General features: G+C 44.1%; 1 protein-coding gene across 19 annotated transcripts in view; it reads left to right on the top strand.

The window, feature by feature from the left end:
- The window catches only part of PROM1 (prominin 1), a 151,802-nt gene that overhangs the window by 24,037 nt on the left and 112,320 nt on the right, over positions 1-15,445 (top strand). For 3 of the 19 annotated variants that reach the window (XM_055385707.2, XM_055385703.2, XM_019025818.4), the window contains exon 1: positions 12,506-12,586. The exons of 2 other annotated variants lie outside the window; for them this stretch is intronic. The gene's annotated coding sequence lies outside the window, so the exon portion shown is untranslated. Of the gene's footprint in view, positions 1-11,774; positions 12,274-12,446; positions 12,587-12,638; positions 12,952-15,445 lie in introns of those variants that run through there. 14 more of the 19 variants (XM_055385706.2, XM_055385702.2, XM_031010328.3 and 11 more) reach the window with 13 other exon arrangements.

The following is a 15,445-nucleotide window of genomic DNA, read 5'->3' as shown; positions in this document are numbered from 1 at the left end:
TTAATGTCCTTTTCTTTCAGATTGAAGTCTTTAGCATTTATTGTAGGACAGATCTGATGTTGATGAAATTCCTCAGCACTTGTTTGCCTGGGAAAGTCTTTATTACTCCTTCATGCTGTAAGAATATTTTTGCTGTGTATACTGTTCTAGAGTATAAGTTTTTTACTTTCACCACTTTAAATATGTCATGCCATTCTCTCCTGGCCTGTCCGGTTTCCACTGAAAAGCTTGCTGCCAGATGTATTGGAACTTCATTGTCTGTTATTTGTTTCTTTTCTCTTACTGCTTTTAGGATTCTTTGTCCTTGGCCTTTGGGAGTTTGATTATGCCTTGAGGGACTCTTCTCAGGGTTAAATCTGCTTGGTGTTCTCTAACATTCTTACACTTTGATACTGATACCTTTTTATAGGTTTGGATAGTTCTCTGATATTATCCCTCTGAATAATCTTTCTACCCCTATTTCTTTCTCTACCTCCTCTTTAAGGCCAATAACTCTTAGGTTGTCTTTTTTAGGTAATTTTCTAGATCTTGTAGGCATACTTCATTTAAAACCACCATTGCAAAATTATAACTGAGACAGTGAAAGAGATCTGACCTAACTCCATCTTGCTTTTAACCTCCAAGTTGTCTTTGTTCATTCCTGGGCATAGGCCGAACTAACTTTGGGAGAAACTTAGTTTATATTTTGAAACAGAGACAATAACAACCCTTTCCCAAAACCAAACCCTTCTTGCCTGGGGACTATACTGACCTTGTAGGACAACAAATTAGCCAAAAGATTAGCAATTATGGTTTAGCAGTCATGTATCTGGAGGCTAAAAGATTCTGAGCCTCCTGCCTGACCAACATGGTGAAACCCCGTCTCTAATAAAAATACAAAAATTAGCCCAGCATGGTGGCACACGTCTGTAATCCCAGCTACTCAGGAGGCTGAGGCAGGAGAATTGCTTGAATCCAGGAGGCGGGGGTTGCAGTGAGCTGAGATCACACCACTGCATTCCATCCTGGGTGACAGAGCGAGACTCTGTCTCAAAAAAAAAAAAAAAAAGATTCTGACTCTCCTCAGATTGCTCCTGGGGATCATATTACTGTTGTAAAACTTAAGATCAGTGCTGGAGATATTTTGCGGACCCTGCACTTGATGGATCAGCTGGTACCACCCAGCCAGATCAATATAAGTGCTCATCTGATCTGGTGGTCCCCACCCAGGAACTGACTCCATGCAAGAGGACAGCTTTGACTCTCTATGATTTCATATCTGACCCAATCAATCAGCACTCTCAACTCACTGGCCCCTACTCATGAAATTATCCTTAAAAATTTGGATCCTCAAGTGCTTGGAGAGACTAATTTGAGTAGTAATAGAACTCCAGACTCTAGCACAGCCAGCTCTCTGTGAATTACTCTTTATTGCAATTCCCCTGTCTTGATAAATCAGTTCTATCTAGGTAGCAGGCAAGGTGAACCCCTTGGGTGGTTACAAATTTGGGCAGTTACACATTGTTTTTTATTCTTTATTCTTTTGTCTCCTCTGTGTGTTTTCAAATAGCCTGTCTTCAAGTTCACGATTTCTTTCTTCTCCTTGATCAATTCTGCTGTGGAAAGACTCTGATGCATTCTTTGGTATGACAATTGCATTTTTAAACTGAAAATTTCTGCTTGATTCTTTTAAATTATTTCAATGTCTTTCTTAAATTTATCTGATAGAATTCTGAACTCCTTCTCCACGTTATCTTAATTTTCTTTGAGTTTCCTCAAGACAGTTATTTTGAATTCTCTGTCTGAAAGGTCACATATCTCTGTATCTCCAGGGTTGTTCCCTGAGGCCTTATTTAGTTTGTTTAATGAGGTCATGTTTTCCTAGATGGTCTGGATGCTTGTGGATGTTCACTGGTGTCTGAAAATCAAAGAGTTAGGTTTTTATTGTAGTCCTCATATTCTGGGCTTGTTTGTGCCCATCCTTCTTGGGAATGCTTTCCAGTTATTCAAAGTGACTTGGGTCTCATGCCCAGTAATGTTATGATTCTTGCAGACTTGTAGAGGTACCACCTTGGTAGTCTTGTATAAGATCTGGAAGAATTCTCTGGATTACCATGCAGGGACTCTTGTTCTCTTTCCTTACTTTTTCCCAAGCAAATGGAGTCTCTTTCTTTCTCTCTCTCTCTCTCTCTGTGCTGACCTGCCTGGATATTGGGGATGGTGTGACACAAGCACTCCTGTGGCCACCACCACTGAGACTGCACTGGGTCTTGTCCACTGCCTAATGTAACCACTACCTGGCTACCATCTATGTTTAATCAAGGCCGTAGGGCTCTACAATCAGGAGCTGGTGAAGTTAGCCTTGTTTGTGTCCTTTACTTCAGGGCAACGAGCTCCCTCAGGCCCTGGGTGGGTCCACAGATACTGTCTTGGAGCCAGGGATTGGATCAAAAACCTTAGTAATCTATCTGGTGCTCTATTCTAATGTAGCTAAACTGGTACTCAAACCATGAGACAAAGTCCTTCTCCCTCTTCCTTCCTGTTTTCAGAGGCAGATCAACCTCTCCTTGTGGCCACCACCACCACTGGCCCACAAGGAGCTCTGCCAGGCCACCAGTGATGTTCACTTAAGGCCCAGGGCTTTTCATTCAGCTTGTGGTGAATACTGCCCATTAGGGCAGTGGGCTTTCATCTGGCCCATGGCAGGTCTATAAATGCTGTCCAAGTGCCTGGGCCTGGACTCAGGTACCCAAAGAGCCTGTTTGGTGCTCTCCTCTACTGTGACCTAGCTGATACCTGAAGCCAGGACATCTCAGAGTCTCACACAAGAAGCAAGTTTTCTACCTGTATATCGCTGTTGGTTATTAAGGGCCCATGAGTTCTTTAATCAACAGGTGAGGAATCCTGCCAGGGCTGGATTCTTCCCCTCAAGGCAGCATGTTCCCTCCTGGCTCAGGGTGTTTCTAGAAAAGTCCTGTGGGAGCTAGAGCCTGATATGGGGGCCTCACAACTCTGCCCACTGCCCTGTCCTACTGTGGCTGAGTTGGTATCCAAGATCCAAGACAAAATCCTCTTTACTCTTCACTCTCCTGTCCTCAAACAGAAGGAGAGTCACTTTTGTTGCTGTGAGCTATGCTGCCTGGGATTGAGAGAGGGGTGGAGCAAGCACTCCCCCTGCCACTCTACCTGGTGTCTCACTAGGTCATGCTCTACCCTAGTCCACTGTCTCTAAGTCCAGCACAGCATCAGGACTTGCCTAAAAATTGCAGTCCTTGTGCCCTAGACTGCCTTTCAAGTTCACGTGGAACCCCAGAGCACTTTAGCCTGCAGTAGCAATGCTCTCCTAGAAACTCAATTTCCAACTGCTGGGATGGGCACTTCCCCTCTGACTAGGTCTGATCCAAATTCTCCCTCTGTGGGTAGGCGCAGGCTGAGTTCAGCATGGTTTTCCTCTCCGCTCTTGCTCTTTGCAGCACTGAGATCAATGCAAAGCCCCCAGCCACTGTGCTCTCTCTCCCCCATGTACAGATTCTCTCTCCATGCTACATGGCTGCTTCTGAGGGATGTTGAGGGGTGGCATAAGTGATTCAAGATGTCTTTACTACCCTCTTCAGTGCCTCTTTTAGTGATAGGTAGTTAAAACCAGGCACTGTGATTGCTTACCTGATTTTTGGTTCTCATGAAGGTGCTTTTCCATATGCAGATAGTTGTTAAAATGCGGTGTTCCCGTGGTGATCAGTGGAGGTTTCTATGTGATCATCTTGCTCCGCCCCCTGAAATGAATATTTTCTAATAGATGTAAAACTTTTCAGTATCCTATAGGGCAATAAAATTCTATGTTTGGGGTCTTTTCTACAGGGTAGAGATGAATTGATACCTCCTGGAGAACATTCATTAGCATTGCTATCGGTCTTCTAAAATTTAACTTCTACTCTTGCAGAATTGTAATATAGCCTAGCCAATTGAAATATAGCCTAGCCAATCGAAATACAATCAAGGCACTCACCTTTCGAGACTCCAGTAATTCCTAGAGGGTAATTATAGAGAGTAATTCCCTTAGATGGTCCCGCTTACAGGCTTACAGCATATTTCCAGCTCCTTAGATCTTTCTAGCCTGGAACCTTCCAAATCCTCAAGATGTAATATGTAAATATTTGTGAAATGAAGATTTAGCTTGTGGATTCAATAGCCCTGTACTATTAATTTAGGAAACTGGAAAAATTTTTAAAAAGGGGATGTGGTGGGAGTGACAGAGAGTTTGACAAAGAAATAGAGCAGAAATAATAGCTACCGTTTATTGCCTACTGTGTGCCAGGTATTACACATATATAACCTCATTTAATCTTTGCAAGACCTCTATTTTATAGGTGAGGAGACTGAAATTCAGAGAGGTGAAGTATTTAAGGTGAACTTATTTAAGGCTATACAGTGACATGCCTATAGATTTGGTGGCTGGTTTAGTGCTCTCCTCTGTAAGATGATAATCTCTGGGAGGGCAGGGGGCTTTGTTTTCTTCTCTGCCATATCTCTTTGCTCAGTCTGTCCTGCAGAAATGACACAATCAACATCTGTTGAATGCATGAGTAAGTGAATGAATGAGAGAATGAATGGAATAGCAGAGCTAGGACCCATTCCCAGGTTTGTTTGACCTTCACATCCCATGGTTTTCCCACTATATAAAAATTGCTATTCTTTTTCCCTTCTCTATGTAAGTGGCTGGCTGGCACTATAATTTAACACTTTGATTGCTCTGGCAAAAAGGAATAGTGCTTGAATTAGCATGAGATTTTCTGGGTTTAAAATAATTATCTGATTGTAGCTCAGGTAGCAGATAAAATATGAAGCAGAAGAGAATTTTGCAGAGACTGCTTTTAAGAAAAATGTTTCACATGGGGTAAATACGCAAGGGGTCAGTATGAAAAAAAGACAACATTTGATAAAAAGTTTATTTTCATATGTACGTTCTGGGCCAGAGGTCATTTCAGTAACTAGAGTCCCTAACTCCGACCTATAATAGGTGCAGAGTGAATATTACTGATGGAATGACTAACAGATGCTTGATACGTACTTTCAGATGATGATGGGAATAAGGGCAAATTAATAAGTCTTTAGAGAAAGCTAGTCATAGTAATTATTCCCAGAAAGGTAAAACATTGCTTATCATTGACATATGTTTTGCTGTTCTATAAATTTTAAGTTGTTGGGTGAACCTTTTATGGATTATGATAAAAATTGACAACTATAGAATCAGAAATTATGGAATTCTGGCTGCCCCCTTCAGCAATCCCTCCATAGCACTTCGGTGGATGGAATCTCCCCTTCCTGGAGCAAGTGAGAGAAAGTACCCGGATGCTTTTTGTGCTGCTCTCCTTTTTTCCACATGGTTACTAAAGGTAAGTTACAAAGTCCCATTGGAGTCGGCGCATATTAAAAATGATGTCAGAGGGAAACGCCCAGATGAAAGCTGGCTCTAGAGATGAGAACTTTATTTGAAATGATCATTGAAAACCAGATTTTGACTCGTGGAAGATAAAACTACTCTTCACAGCCCCCACCAACGTGTGACTGAGTTTTCCAACTGCTCCCCAGCTTTCACATTCCGAATCCAAGCTCTGAGGCTCCATCTTGCCCTTTCCTCCTCTTTGTTCAAGCTGGATTGAAGTTTTCTTCCTCTGCCTTTGAGTTAGTGTGGAATGGGCTTGATGACAAGTTACGAATCATACCTGAAGGTGCTTGAAGTACAAGAAGAATGTTTTCGTGGCTTTTGGTTATTAAACACCAGCAATGCTATTTTGGTATCCAAGTGCAGAGCAAGGGAGGAAAAAAAAAAACAAAAAGACCAGAGGAACAGGAACTCATGAAGTTAAATATTTACAGGACAACTGTGGCTTGCATGAAGCTATTCAATCCCCCTCTCTCTCTTTCTCCTTCCTCTTCTCCTTTCTTCTCCCTCTCTCCTTGACTATCTCGTACACAAATTTCAGGCTTAAGAGAACACAGCAGCATGTGATGAGATGACACAGCTCTCTTTCTTTCAGGGTCATATGCTGCCATGTTTGTTGGTTATACAAACACATAATTTTTTTTTAAAGCATGGTTATTCATGGTAGAAATTATTAGGTTAATTGGAATAATTTGAGCACAAACCTATTTTGTTTTAGTCTTAGTGACTCAGAGAAAAAAAACTAAAACCTTTCCTCAGCCACTAGCCCATGTGGTCACTGAGCACGGCTATTGTGCTGATGAGGAGTGTAAGGCTCAGGAAGGTTACTGACTTACCACGGCCCATGTTGGCAGCTGATGGAGCCTGAATGAATCTCCTGGCTCTCAGTCCAGTTCTCTTTCTAGAACATCATGCTATTTCATGATTAGATTTCATCTGGGCAGGAAAAATGAGCAGTAATTTCAGAAAGGGACATCTAAGCTTTTGCATCTAATGACTCTGAGTGTGTGTATCGGAATAAACATCTCACCCTCTAGCCTTGCATGTAACAAATGACATAGGCATTCAGTTGAGCTAAATTGCTGGATTGTAGAATGAGAGTTCCAAGTGAAATTGAATGGAACAAATAATTAGGTCTTGTCACTGCCTGCAAAAGGCTGCCCAGACTAGGTCATAATATTGTGTTCTATGTTTATTATTAATTCACTCACTTATTGAACAACCACAGTGGTCCAGGTGGAGATGTTGGGATATGGTATGGAAATGGGTGAAAACAGTTGAAGCGTTCGGTGCCCTACCGTAAGGCAGATAGCCACCCATTTCAATCCAATGTGGCAGTGGCCTGAAAAGGTTTTATGTTATCTTCTGGTGCATTGGTGATCATGGGCCAGATCTGAGTTCAAATTTAGCGCTTGACTTACTCCCTTGGTGACCTCAGGTTACTGAACCTATTTTAGCCTTATCTTTATGATAGAGATAATATGATCTCAAACTGCTGTTGTTGCTAAGGTTACATAAAGTAATTCATTTAAAGCACTGGGCCCAGCGCCTCATTCATAGTAAATGCTCATTAAGTGTGGGTGTTACTCTCACTACTTCCGTTTTTTTTTTTAATTTAAAATTTTTGTGAATACAGAGTAGGTGCATATATTTATGGGTTATGTGAGATATTTTGGTACAGGCATGCAATGTGTAATAAGGCATAAGGGTAAATGTGGTATCTGTCCCCAAAATCATTCTTGTTATTGATTTCTAGTTTTATTCCACTGTAGTCAGGGAAGATGCTTGATGCTATTTCAGGTTTTTAAAAAATGTCTTAAGACTTGATTTGACCTAACATATGGTTTATCCTTGAGAATGATCCATGTGTTGCAGAAAAGAATGTCTATTCTGCAGGCATCAGATGAAATGTTCTGTAAATATCTATGAGGCTCATTCTACAGTGCAGATTAAGTCTGATGTTTCTTTGTTGATTTTCTGTCTAGAAGATCTGTCCAAAGCTGAAAGTGGGATGTTGAACTCTCCAGCTGTTATTGTGTTGAGGTCTATCAGTCTCTTTAGCTCTAATAATATTTGCCTTATATGTCTAGATGCTCAAGGGTTTGGTGCATATACATTTACAATTGTTAGATCCTCTTACTGAATTGAGCCTTTTCTCATTATATGATGACCTTTGTCTCTTCTTATAGTTTTTGTTTTGAAGTCTGTTTTGTCTGATATAAATATAGCTACTCCTGCTCTTTTTTTGGTTTCCATTGGCTTGGAATATCTTTTTATGTTCCTTATTTTCAGTCTATTTGTGTCATTATAGGTCACATATGTTTATTGTAGGCAATAGACCAATGGGTCTTATTTTTTAATCCATTCGCCCACTCTATGTCTTTTGATTGCAGAGTTTAGTCCATTTAATTCAATATTATTATTGATAAGTAAGGACTTACTCCTGCTCTTTATTTGCTTTTTGGTTGTTTTGGGGTCTTCTCTTCCTTCTTTCATTTCTCCCTGTCTTCCTTTTAGCAAAGGTAATTTTCTCTGGTGGTATGATTTAATAGCTTGCTTTTTATTTTTGTGTATTCATTGTGTTTCTTTGACTTGAAGTTCTCGTGAGCCTTGCAAATACTATCTTCTTATAACCCACTATTTTATGTTAGTAATTACTTAACACTGATTACATAAACAAAGAAAACTAATAAGAGCTCTACACCTTAACTTCCTCCCCTTGCTTCTAAACTCTTTGTTGTTTCTCCTTATATTTTATTGTGCTGTCTATGTCTTGACAAGTTGTCGTAGTTATTATTTTTGATTGGTTCATCATTTAGTCTTTCTACTTAAGATAAGAGTAGTTTACACACCACAGTTACAGTGTTATAACATTCGGTGTTTTTCTGTGTACTTACGATTACCAGGGAGTTTTATATCTTCAGATGATTTCTTATTGCTTATTAACATCCTTTTCTTTCAGATTGAATAACTCCTTGTAGCATTTCTTGTAGGACAGGTCTGGTGTTGATGAAATCCCTCCGCTTTTGTTTGTCTGAGAAAGTCTTTATTTCTCCTTCATGTTTGAAGAATATTTTTGCTGTACATATTATTCTAGGGTAAAAGTTTTTTCCCTCCAGCAGCTTAAGTATGTCACGCCACTCTCTCCTGGGCTGTCTGGTTTCCACTGAATAGTCTGCTGCCAGATGTATTGTAGCTCCATTGTTTGTTAATTCTTTCTTTTCTTTTGCTGCTTTTAGGATCCTCTTATCCTAGACCTGTGGGAATTTGATTATTGCATGCCTTGGAGTAGTCATCTTTGGGTTTATCTGCTAGGTGTTCTATACAATTCTTGTATTTGGATATTGATACTTTTCTATAGGTTTGAGTGGTTCTCTGATATTATCCCTTTGAATAATCTTTCTACCCCATCTCTTTCTCGACCTTGTCTTTAAGGCCAGTAACTCTTAGATTTGCTTTTTTAGGTAATTTTCTAGATCTTGTAGGCATGCTTCATTATTTTTTATTCTTTTTTCTTTGTCTTCTCTGACTGTATTTTCGAATAGCCTGTCTTTAAAAGTGCACTATTTCTTCTCCTTAATCAATTCTGCTATTGAAAGACTCTGATGCATTCTTCAGTATGTCAGTTGCATTTTTAAACTTGAGAATTTCTATTTGATTCTTTAAAATTATTTCAATATCTTTGTTAAATTTATCTGATAGAATTCTGAATTCTTTCTCTGTGTTATCTTAATTTTCTCTGAGTTTCTTCAAGATATTGATTTTGAATTCTCTGTCTGAAAGATCACATATCTCTATTTCTCCAGGGTTGTTCCCTGGGGACTTATTTAGTTTGTTTGGTGAGGTCATGTTTTCCTGGGTGGTCTGGAAGCTTTTGGATATTCATTTGTGTCTGGGCATTGAAGACCACCCCAGGAGCCTGCTTAGTACTCTACCTCCCTGTGGCTGAGCTGGTACCTAAGGGGAAGGAAAACATCCTCTTTACTTTTCCTTCTGCTGAAAAGCAGAAGGAGTCTCTCACATTAGCCACTACAGTTGGGAATATACTGGGTCTCACCTGAAACCAGCAGATCTCAGAGTCACACCCAAGAACCACAGTGTACTACCTGGGTATTGCTTCTGGCTATTGAGAACCCAAGGGCTCTTTAGCCAACAGGTGATGGGTCCTGCCCAGACTGTTTCTTTCGCTTCAAGGCAGCAGTTTCCCTTCTGGCCCAGGATGTGTCTAGAAATGTTATCCACAAGTTAGGACCTGGGATGGGGGTCTGATGACTCTGACTGATGCCCTGTCCTACTGTAGCTAAACTGATATTCAAGATAACAAAGTCCTCTTTACTCTTCCCCCTCTTCTCTTCAAGCAGAAGGAGTGGGTCTCTTCGTGCTGTTTTTAATCACTCCAGCCACTAGCATTGGGACTGATGCAGACACTAAGGATCCAAATTATTATTTTTGTTTTTAACTGCATTGGGATTAGGCAACAGAAGGGTCTAATGTGGCTGAGAGTTTTTGAGAGAGGAGCATTTTTAGGAGGGTAGCTGCATTCCAAGTAGAGAGCTCTGCTGGGGTAAAAGAGGCATGAGTGCTAGAAAAGGGCATGCAGTGATGAAGAGCCACTAACAGCACTACCTGGGGTTGGGGTAGGGGTGTCACAAGCACTCCCTTAGCTCCCCTGTCTGGTGTCTCAGTAAGTCGCATGCCCTCCAAGTCTACTGGCTCTGAGCTCAGCATTTGGGCTTGCTTAGGAGTTGCTGTCCTTGTGGCCTAGGCTGCCTTTAAGGTTATTTAGGGCCCCAGAGCACTTTACTGAAACTCAAGTTTTCACCACTGGTATGGGCTATTTCCTCTGAGGGAAATTGGCTGAGTTCAGCCTAGTTTTGCTTTCTGCTATGACAGAGCAGTACTGAGTTCAATTCAAAGTCTCACAATCACTGCACTCTCCCTTTCCCAAGCCACAAGGCTGCTGCTGCTGGGGGATGGAGGACTGGCGGCATTGGCAAATCAAAACTGTCTTTCCTGGCTTCTTCAGTGCCTCTTTCAGTGATATGAAATTAAAACCAGGTATTGTGGTTACTCACCTGATTTTTGGTTCTTATAAAGGTGCTTTTTGTGTGTGTAGATAGCAGTTAAATTGTGTTCCTGGCCGGGGTGGGGGGTGGGTGGTGAAACCTTCTATTTGACCATCTTGCTTCATCCCTTTCTACTGATACTATTGTTGTTGATATGATTAGGAATGAAAATGAGCCCTGTGAGTTATAATTGTCTTCATTTTGCAGACCAGGAAACTGAGGCTCAGAGAAATATTAAGCAGCCAAAGTCACAGTGATTAAAAGAGGCGGGACCAAACTTTGACGGAGATCAGGACCCACTCCTTTGAGAACTCACCTCTTTTGCTAGCTCCAGCCTAAAAGTGCTATCTAGGAGCAGGTTTATGGGACCCCAGCAGATGTTCAACCAGAAACTTCTGACCTGCAGGGGCTGCAGAGGGGAAATCTGCCCTGATTAGAAGATTTGTTTTCCACCCATATTAGTTTGATCTCACATTGCTATAAAGAACTACCTGAGACTGGGTTTCAGAGGCTGTACGGTAGGCATGGCCAGAGAGGCTTCAGGAAACTTACAATTATGGTGGAAGAAGGGAAAGCAAGCACATCTTCACATGGCAGCAGGAGAGACAGAGCGAGCAAAGGGGAAGTGCCACACACTTTTAAATCATCAGATATCCTGAGAACTCACTCACTATCATGAGAACAGCAAGGGAGAAATCCGCCCTCATAATCCAATCACCTCCCACTAGGTCCCTCTCCCAGTGAATTATAATTCAATATGAGATTTGGATGGGGACACAGAGCCAAACCATCTAAGCTTGCCATGTCCTAGTGTACTTTTTGGAAGTTTTCTGAACTAACATTTCTTGTCTAGAAATATACACACTCAAGATCAATATAACTATTAAAAACAAAAAATGCTTATTTTCCAGTACCTGTTTTATGTTAGATTCTGGGGTAAAAAGAAAAAGGTACTGACTTAATGTTCCTGTCTATCATTCATTTGTAGCTTGTGCATCCATCCTTTCATCTGTCTATCCATATCACAAACATGTATTAAACACCTGCTGTATGCTAGACACCATCCTGAAGGTGCATTTCTTCCCTAAGTCTTTTTTTTGCCTGCCGGAGAGTACAGTATTCTCAATTCAAGATAAGAAGTGGTGAATAAGAGTGAAGTGCAAATTGGTCAGGACACTTAGACACCGAGTGATTACTTCTGACAGGTTTCCACCACTCAGCTAAATAGCAAGGTGAAGACTCCGAGGGTGAGTTGTAACTCACAGAGCGGGAAGACCAATAGGCAGTGAGAAAAGAAGTTGCAGTGGCTTCACGTTATAGCAGATGCCTGTGTGTACACTTGGGAGCGAATATGGCTTTATGCTGTTTTTCAACCGCTTCAGCCACTAGCATTGGTACTGCTGCACACTAAGGATCCAAATGATTTTGTTTTTTTGTTTTTTGTTTTTGTTTTTTTTAAATTGCATTGGGATTAGGCAACAGAAGGGTCTAATGCGGCCGGGATGAGACAGGAGAGTTTTTAGGAGGGTAGCTGCATTCTAAGTAAGGGACTCTGCTGGGGTAAAAGAGGCGCAAGCGTTGCAAGAAGGGAGTGCAGGGGGTTGAGCAGGCACCTCTACAGGAAATGGATGCTGTCCAGGTGCTGGTGGGCGCCCCAGGGCTACGTGGCGAAGCAGCTCAGCCGGTCCAATCAGAGTGCGTCCAGGGCTCGGGCTTCGCGATCTTTAAGTGACTGAGGCAGATCCCCACGCGGCACCTGGCCATGCTCTCAGCTCTCCCGCCGCGGTGAGTATGTTTAAGGAATCCTTCCCATTACGGCGGCTCCATACCTAGGTCCCCGTCCGGGACAGAGGAAGCCGCAACAGGTCCCCCCGGGCACCCGGGCCTTTCTCCTGCCTCCCGCCACGTCCGAGGGTCCGGCCGCAGCGCCGCCTGAGCCCCTCCGCGTCCGGCGGTGGGGGGCGGGCTCTCCGAAAGCCGTCGCGGTGGTCCCCGAAGCCGGGTCATAAATAATTCACGAGCCAGGGCCTGGCGAGCTAAGGGAAGGGCGGCGGCAGCGGTGACTAGGGCGGGAGCAGGAGCGGGAGCCGGGTGCACGGTGAGTAGCTGGGTCCTCATCCCGGAGCGAGAGAGGCATCTGCTGACCAGGCGCGGGGCTGAGCGCACTCCTTCCACTGTACTGGGGTTGTACAGTGAGGAGTGGACGGGTTCGCTCTGCGCCCCCCTTACCCTAGCCATCTGCGCCGCCTCCCTGGCCCCTCAGCAGGTGGTGCGGGCCCGGACAGCGGCTGGGGGCCAGAGGGACTGCGGGGAGAGCGTGGTGGTCCCGGTGCCCGGCCAACCCAAACTTTTTAGTCTGAGTGGTGGCCCGCGACGCCCCGCTTGGGTCTTCTTTCCATCCACTGGGGATGGGGGCGGGAGTGGGGGTAGCCGGCGGCCGTGGTTCCGGAGCGGGAGTCGGAGGTGAGTGTGCGAACTGGACCGGGGCCCCAGAGACTTCGGACTCGCTCTCGGGGAGAACGGTGACCGAGGTGAGACTCGCCAGGGTCTTGGGAACGAATCTGCGGTAAAGGAAACTCTAGGGATGGCCCCGGGGACGTGAGGCGCTGAGCTTCCCTGGCTGAGTGCGGAAATGGGCCAACACTGTGCAGCCGACCACAGCCGGAGTAGGGATATGGGGGTACAAAGCGAGGCCATCTCCCCGCGTCCGTGGGAGAAAGCATGCACCCCTGGCTTGAAGCACCCTCCCAGCCTCTCGCTCCACGGCCCTTCTGCTTGCATGCGCGGGGACCCGCGGCTATCGCTAGATGGAGAACTGGGGTGCTCAAGGCTCATCCTGCCAGAACGTGCCGACCGGACAACAAAGAGGAGCGTGGACAGACCAGGAGCTTCACGGCTGTGGAAAGTCAGAGGCTCGGGATCAGTTTCCCCGAAAGCCCCTGTCTGGAGGGGCAGGGAGTCGGATCGGAGGGAGGAAGTAGCTCCAGAACCCCTTCTCTCTGGCAAGATCGCCCCCGATCGGTGCCCAACAGGGGCCGCGGCGGGGAACTGGCGCCGACGCGCTCAGAGCAGCCAAGTTACTCCGGCAACCCCCTCCCCTGCGCGGCTGCGAATTCCTGGAGTCTCTTGGCTTCCCGCGCCCGCCCCGCCGCTCATTCTTTTGTGTCCCGCAGCTCGCGAGAGGCTTCCGCCCAGAAGGGAGCTAGGCCAGGAGGGGGCTTGGCCTGGAGGTGGTTTGGAGGTAAAGGGCGGGGAAGCCGGCGCCCCAGGCTTCATTCTGCAACAGGTTGCTCCTGGAGCCCGCTGAGGCGACTGACCTTTCTGGAGAAAGGTTTGCTGGAGTTCCTGAGGGCGGCAGCTGTTCTTTGTTAAGAAAGCAAGTGCACGATCGTAGTTCTTGAGTGCCCCCCGAGACTCACGCGACACGAACAACCGCTGCGATATGTTGGGTTGAATCATAAGAAATTGTCGGTTTTTTGGATGGAAGATGTGAATATCGTCAACCTCATAGGATTCAACTTGTGTGATGTTACTCATTTTTCTTTTCTCACCGTCCTCTCTGTCCCGGTTATCCTAGGAGCCCCGGTGGAGTTGAGCTCAGAGTATTGATGCTAGCAGAAGCAGACAGACCCCAGATAGCCTTCCAGCTGCGTGCCAGGTGCTTTACCTATTAGATGGCTAGCCTGCGAACCCTATGCGAAATCCTCCTTTGACAGAGGAGCAGAAGAAGGGTTGGAGAATTCAAACAACTGTCATCTTGGCAGAGTTAGTAAGGGGGACCAGAGCCCCCTTACTGTTGCTGTTGTCTGTCTATTCAACAGTGCCCTTTAGTTTATTCTTGTTTTTTTTCATGTGTTCCATAATTTTTTTCTAAACTTCCTTCTGATTTCTAAACTTCTGATTTCAAAACTTTTCTAAACTTCTTTCTGATTTCTAAACTTCCTTCTGATTTTTATACGAGACAGTTTCTTTGTGTTTTAGTACAATGAGGTAAACAAATGCATCAGAGGACAAGCTGAAAACTTTAAACCAAGTTGGTACTGTTTAAAATATAAAGGAAATAGGTTTTTCAGGGAGCAAAGAGCTATTTCTGAGATTTGTTAAGGGTCAGGATACTTTGTTAAAACAGTGGAAGCTGAGTCGGGGGTAGTTTTTATCAGATAAAGGACTTCTTGGATTCTGTAAGTTGCCTGTTCACTCTGATGGTAGTTTCTTTTGCTCTGCAGAAGCTTTTTAGTTTAATTAGATCCCATTTGTCAATTTTGGCTTTTGTTGCCATTGCTTTTGGTGTTTTAGACATGAGGTCCTTGCCCATGCCTATGTCCTGAATGGTATTGCCTAGGTTTTCTTCTAGGGATTTTATGGTTTTAGGTCTAACATTTAAGTTTTTAATCCATCTTGAATTAATTTTTGTATAAGGTGTAAGGAAGGGATCCAGTTTCAGCTTTCTACATATGGCTAGCCAGGTTTCCCAGCACCATTTGTTGGGAATTGAACAATGAAAACACTTGGACACAGGAAGGGGAACATCACACACCGGGACCTGTTGTGGGGTGGTGGGAGGGGGGAGGGATAGCATTAGGAGATATACCTAATGTAAATGACAAGTTAATAGGTGCAGCACACCAACATGGCACATGTATACATATGTAACAAACATGCACATTGTGCACATGTACCCTAGAACTTAAAGTATAATAAAAAAATATGTATACATATACATATATATATGTATATGTATATATAAAAGGACTTCTTGAAGGGATGTCCCTGGGTGGCTTAGGTAAGTGGCAGCAAGGCTGGCTAGCCAGGCTTAGGAATCCAGGACATGCCACAGGACCCCTGATGGGTGGGTGGCTGTGGCTGCCAGAACAGGACCCTGGATGTGGCTGCTGGCATTGCTGCCATCATTGCTGGAATGAATTAGATACTGTCCTGCTTCAGAGTGCGCAGGCCC

The sequence above is a fragment of the Gorilla gorilla genome, chromosome 3, assembly GCF_029281585.2.
Source record: "Gorilla gorilla gorilla isolate KB3781 chromosome 3, NHGRI_mGorGor1-v2.1_pri, whole genome shotgun sequence".
Lineage (NCBI taxonomy): Eukaryota > Metazoa > Chordata > Mammalia > Primates > Hominidae > Gorilla > Gorilla gorilla.
Note: the sequence above shows the minus strand (reverse complement) of the source record. Positions and strands in the feature narration are given on the sequence as shown.